Source organism: Haemaphysalis longicornis, unplaced genomic scaffold (assembly GCF_048455015.1).
Source record: "Haemaphysalis longicornis isolate Haplotype H1 unplaced genomic scaffold, Haemaphysalis longicornis Haplotype H1 scaffold_5, whole genome shotgun sequence".
NCBI lineage: Eukaryota > Metazoa > Arthropoda > Arachnida > Ixodida > Ixodidae > Haemaphysalis > Haemaphysalis longicornis.
This window is the reverse complement of record NW_027526385.1, coordinates 3,177,781-3,184,035: the sequence shown is the minus strand read 5'-3', so window position 1 is coordinate 3,184,035 and position 6,255 is coordinate 3,177,781.

Sequence of the window (6,255 nt, the reverse complement as noted above, 5' to 3'; positions counted from 1 at the left end):
TCTCTTAACGAACGCAAAGGGCCCTCAAGGCTCCGCGCCATTCACAGGCGATCCTCGGCAGAAACCATATGGGGCGCGCGGACCCCGCGGCGTCGCATTCCCAACGAAACATCTTCGCACCTCCTTAGTGTGCGCGCGGGCCGACAAAGACCCAACCACCACCCCAAATCGGCCGCCGTCAAAGCACGGTTGACAGCCCCTTGCTCCCCGTTATCAGAAGCGCGTCGGGCGTCGGGCCACTTTGTTCTACAACCGTCCCTCTGGCTAAACGCGCGCGCAGACGGCCCCCGAAGCGATCGCCGTCATATATATACGGAAAGCACATCGAGCATCCGACCCACGCTTTCCCACGCTCGTACTGTGCTTTGCGACTCGCCGCTCAAAACAACGCCACAGCACAGCTGAGGCTCAAGACAATTCGTCTCCACGCAGGCGGCATGATCCAAAGGCCGCCTGCTGTTGACAGGCTGGCTGCCAGAAAGCCCTTCAGGCGCCCTTCAGGGAACCGCCGCTTCCCACGCTTTCGACTTTCCTGCGTCGCTTGCGCCTGCAACCCTTACAGACGGGGTTGCGAGCCTTTCGGAAATAAAGGCGGCATTTTGAAACCAATCGGTATGACTTCTACTGTGTTTACGGCGGCGCGTTCGCTCTGAACGCGTTTGCGGGGCGCGCAGCGAGACGAATGCAAGAAGTCGCGCATATACGATTGGTGACATCGCTTGCTAACCGCAGTTCTGGTGCTCGGTAGGTCATTTCTTGGTTATTTTAGCGCATTTTAAGCGCACACAACCACAGTAACCTACTTATTTGTACTTCCTTGATCCTCAAACCGATCAGCTCGCTAGGCCTTTCTCGCATGACAAGCCTTGCTTGGGTGACGCTGCCAGGGGAGGAACGCTCACCCATTTGCTCACGAAAGGGGGAAATCTACCTCCACTCTTAGGGGTAGAAACGCGCTCCTCCCTCTTAAAAGGAGAATCTTTCTACCACTTAGGGAGCAATATATTGTTGCGTCTTAGTAGACGGAGGTGTAGACAGCAGGATGGAGATGTACCTATTTATTAGGCGTAGCGCTACACCGAAGAGTAGAGGCAGCACGGCGAGTCTCAGTGAAGAAGGCTGAATCGTTCTGCCCGCGAGCGGTGAACCCACACACTTGCGTCGTCGTCTTCGAACACCTGGCTGGCAAGGAGAGGGAACGTCACACTCGCTGGGGATTGTACACTAACACTGCACGGCGATCACGCATACCGCAAGCAGGGGATCGCTGCTTGATAACTATCCACGTGACAATATGATACATTCCTGTTTCACCCTTAAGAGAGAAACTACCACACCCTTTTTTTTTTAGAGTGCGACCAATGATGGGCAGCGGGAGGCCCTGATAAAATTCTCGCAGGCGCAGTGGGAAGGAACGTATGTATACGTTTGGTAAAAATTAGAGCGCGACTCAATATGAACAACACAAAAATGACAAAGACGAAAGACGTTTGTCGTCTTTCTGTTGTACTTGTTGAATCGCGCTCTAATTTTTACCGAATATGCACCAACCTGCCCAACAGTGTTCTAACAATGAATTGAAGCGCTAGGACAACGGGACAAGCGAGTAAACGCACAGAAGGCGCTTGTCCTCTTGTCCTAGCGCTTCAATTCATTGTAATACTCTACCAACAGGCCCAAACCAGCACCCTAGTGTGTTCTACTGAAGCATACCTTTGGTTTGTGGAAATGTTTCTACCTGCCAGTGGGCAGAAAATTTTAAGCGTCGCGACGGGACACTGCATCCTGCCTGCCGCGCAGCAACGTTGTATACTTTAAAACTAATGGGCACCTTGGACAGGGGATCGAATTAGGTTGTGGGCCTGGCTCAGACTGAGCAGTAATGCGGAGAGAAGCCCGCGTGCCTTCAATTATAGGTGGTGGCTATGTCGTAGAGTAAATGTTATTTTGCTTTATATTTACGATTTTTTTTTAATTTTTTTCGCCCATGTGTCTGTAGCGGGTCGCATTTGAACGGTGTTAAAATGGAAGCCTTCTCGCAATACCTATTTCGCAAGCAAGACTTTTGTTTAGGATTTGATGATGATTGATAAGAATAGTAGTTAGTTTTAAGGAAGCGCTTTTCAGCCCCATCCATTAACGTTTCTAGTGGACATTTCTGAAGGGGAGGGCTTCGCGTATGAACTGAAACCCTTCCGAGCTGCGCATGGGTTCCGAGCATGGAATCGCGCTTTGCGAAGCGCGCGCGCCACTTGGCAAGTTTCCTTAATCGTAAAAAACCGCGCGAGAAGCTTGAAGAGAAAGGATTACCAGGAAGTGGTATTGTTTGTCATTCGATCACGGGGTTCGGTGGTGTCCATTAAAGATCTAGCGAAGGTTGTAGTGCTAACCGACCAGATATAGGGAAGTTTCTACGAAAGAAAATCCTCGAACAGGACGAATTTTTCTTCGACTGCGAAGTTTGTGCGGAAGCTGCACAGCTTTCCTTTGTGGCCGTACGGCTGCATTTGAGGTGGATGGCAAGTTTCCCTTTGCACAAGATTGTAGTGTGTCACTGACTTAGCAGGGACGATGGGCAGCCTGCAGACGAAGCGGGTGGCCTGTCCGATAAAGGCTTGGCTGTCTTGCTGGCGACTGCAGCTTTTGTAGCTCAGGAAATGTTCATTTTACGGAGGCTTGATCTTTGACGCTGGCCTTTGGAAGGTCATTTACTCGTCGATGATCTGTCCGAAGGTAGTGGGATCGTATAAGGCGGGTTTATGCAATGCGGTATTTTATGTGTGGACTAAATGTCAGTTACACTGGCTGAGGCGCCAGTTGCCCAATGAAACTTGAAGAGTGCGGGCCCAGCAGCAAGGGTTGCATGCACGTAGAATCGCGCCATGCTGAGGTGGAAGTTTCAAACCAGATGATCGTTCCGTACTCCACATCCTTTGACTCTTCTTTAACCAAGACACGCTTCCAAACCACACCTCCGCATGGGGGTTTTCGCGGAGGCCCTTGCTGCTGGACCTGCACTATTTTTCTACGACAATTGATGCCTTAGGCAATAAAATAACTACGGGGGCACCCAATGATGTGAGATCTCTGAATGCGTGAGCACCACTTTGCACTTACATGGGCGAGTTATGTCTTTGAGTTTAGGGTAGCTTTGTTGTGTACGGTTAAGTTTAGTGTTGTGATCCTATTATTTCGAGAAACACGCAATTTGCTTTGTGTCTTCTCCTCCTTTTCATTACTATGACCTGTGACTAAGATATTTTGCCCATCGACCCCCGTTGAAAGAAAGCTCGACCGACTTAGTGTCGGTGCTACTCAGTAGGTGGATGATTATTTTCATGCCTTGGTTAGCACGCTTCCTAGAATGACCAATGTTCGTAGGCCTAACGGGGATTTTGAAGACAACAGGGCTGTCTGTCTGTCTGTCTGTCTGTCTGTCTGTCTGTCTGTCGATTCAGCCGCTCAGCCAAAAGTTGAAACAATTAGTCAAACAGACGTATATATAAGCAGAATGGTTCCAAACCGCTAAATCTGCCTTGATAAGTCATACATGCCCGCCATGATTTACCATAAAGGAGGCATCAGGCCCAGTTTAGTCAAACTGTAAGCACACTGTTAGGATAGAGTGTTAGAATACAGTGTCACAGTGTTGAACTGTTAGAATACAGCGGCGAAAAAATCAACGCGTTAAAAATGGCAAAGATAGCTGTTGTTGTTCCTCTTCTAGTGGCACATGGCTCGAGCGCGCGCGCGCGTGCTACCCCACGCAGAACAAGAAACAAAAATCAAGAAAAGAAAGAGCGCTCTTTCAGCCGCAGGCGCGCGAGCAGTGCGAAGGCGGGAAAATGAACTGCATCGAACAAACCTTCATTCGGTTCATCCCGATAGGAGCGAGAGAGGAGGGGACGGTCGTGACGTGGGTGGGAGCGGGGAAGGAGCTTCGCAGCAGGCGGCTGTGGTCTTTCCACGGCATTCCGACCTCCTGATTCACACCACTTTTCTCTTTCAGCCACATGACGCACCGCAGCCAATGGGGACGTTAGGCCGGCGCATGCCCTTGTTCCCAGCCAAGGGGAGTTTTTATGACGTTTTTATGACAGGCTTCGCGTTGTGCTTACGCGGATTTATGGACAGTGCGGTTTTCGCCAGTTGAGCCAAGAGACGCCTGAGTAATGATGATGATGATGATCATCATCATCATCACCAGCCTATCTACGCCCACTGCAGGGCTAAGGCCTCTCCCATTATTCTCCAATTACCTCGGTCCTGTGCCAACTGTGACCAATTTATCCCCGCAAACTTCTTGATCTCATCTGCCCATCTAACTTTCTGCCGCCCCCTGCAACGCTTGCCTTCTCTAGGGATCCACTCTGTTACCCTTAATGACCAGCGGTTATCTTGCCTTCGCATTACATGCCCTGCCCACGTCCATTTCTTCTTCTTAATTTCTACTAATATGTCTTTAACACCAGTTTGCTCTCTGACCCACTCCGCTCTCTTCTTGTCCCTTAATGTTACACCTATCATTTTCCGCTCTATTGCCCGCTGAGTCGTTCTCAATTTAAGTTGAACCCTCTTAGTGAGCCTCCAAGTTTCTGCCCCGTAGGTGAGTACCGGTAAGATGCAGCTGTCATACACTTTCTTCTTCAGCGACAATGGTAGGCTGCTATTCATTATCTGAGAATGTCTGCCGTATGCACCCCACCCCATTCTGATCCTTCTAATTATCTCTGCCTCATGGTTGGGATCCGGGGTCACAACTTGGCCTAAGTAGGTATATTCGCTTACCACTTCCACTGCCTCGCCACCTATCTCAAACTGCTGTGCTGTCCCGATGTTATTGATCATTACTTTAGTTTTCTGCATATTAATTTTCAGGCCCACGGTTCTACTCTGTGCGCCCAGTGCGGAAAGCATGCTTTGCAATTCGTTCCCCGAGTTACTTAGCAAGGCAACGTCATCAGCAAATCTGAGGTTACTGAGGTATTCTCCATTAACCCTTACTCCCACCTGTTCCCAATCCAACGTTCTGAATACTTCTTGTAAGCATGCTGTGAATAACATTGGAGAGATTGTGTCTCCTTGTCTGACACCCTTCCTTATAGGTATTTTACTGCTCTCCCTATGGAGGATGATGGTAGCTGTAGACCCACTGTAATGATCACATATTAGTAATTATGCACTCAACAAAAATGAAACGAAATATACACTCAGTGTGTTAAAAAAAACTAGGTATAGACGAAGGAGTTAGCAAAAAAAAAAAAGGAACTAATTATGCGCTTCCCCTCGTGGGCACATTCTCCCCCGAGTTTAAAAAAGCAATGCTTTTTAGATGTCACAAACTGTGCGCATCAGTGGAGGGTGCCGCATGCACACATTCTGAGCAGCCTTGAATGATGCTCAGACACCGCCCTTCATAACATCAGTAGGTCTGAAATGCTGCCTGGTACGGTCACAATATCGCCGGATACCACGGGATGCTGTACTAGACAGGTGCAACATATACTAGGTGAGGCTCCCTGGGACACAATCAGCATTTCCTGACAAGACAAGGGTTTTGCAACACTGGTTGAGTACATTTGCCACAAAACCTCCCAAAATGATATTGGGATCTGCTACGAAAATTTGTGGGAAGGGGTGGACTCACTTAGCACTCGGTAGACTTCGCTGGAGATCTTTATGAGAGGCTTCGCCCTGCAGTGGACACAGCAAGGCTTATGATGATGATGATGATGATTTATGCTCTCAGAGGGAAAACAACAACAAAAACTATTCGGTGCCATTCTACTCTGTTAAGGTGGGTGACCAGCAAAACTGTTAGCAAGTTTTTGGTCGGCGGCAAACTCCCGCTCAAAGCTTCCTGTCGCAGCGGGGCAGCGTCCAAAGAGATTGTAGCCGCGCCGACGTGTCGCGTTTTACGCGTACTGATATTATGTTTGAGGTCCCGACGGCCATCGCGCTTACGCTAAGTCCGCGACCCGATCGCCGTCGGTGGTCTCATTCCGCAGCGTTCGCGGAGAGTTAGCCTACGTTTTCTTTATGAATAGGCTTCACTTGCAGCCCACAATGTGGGAACTCAATTTTTCTTTATGAGTAGGCTTCACTGTGCAAAGCCCTCGTGGTAAAGCCAGCTTACGACAACTCCGCATCCACAGATCGTTTTTAAAGTCGACTTCACCGTTTGACAAAACTGCACTGCTAAAAAGCCCTCTTTTAAGGGCAACATACGCCATGTAATATCAAAATATAAAGCGC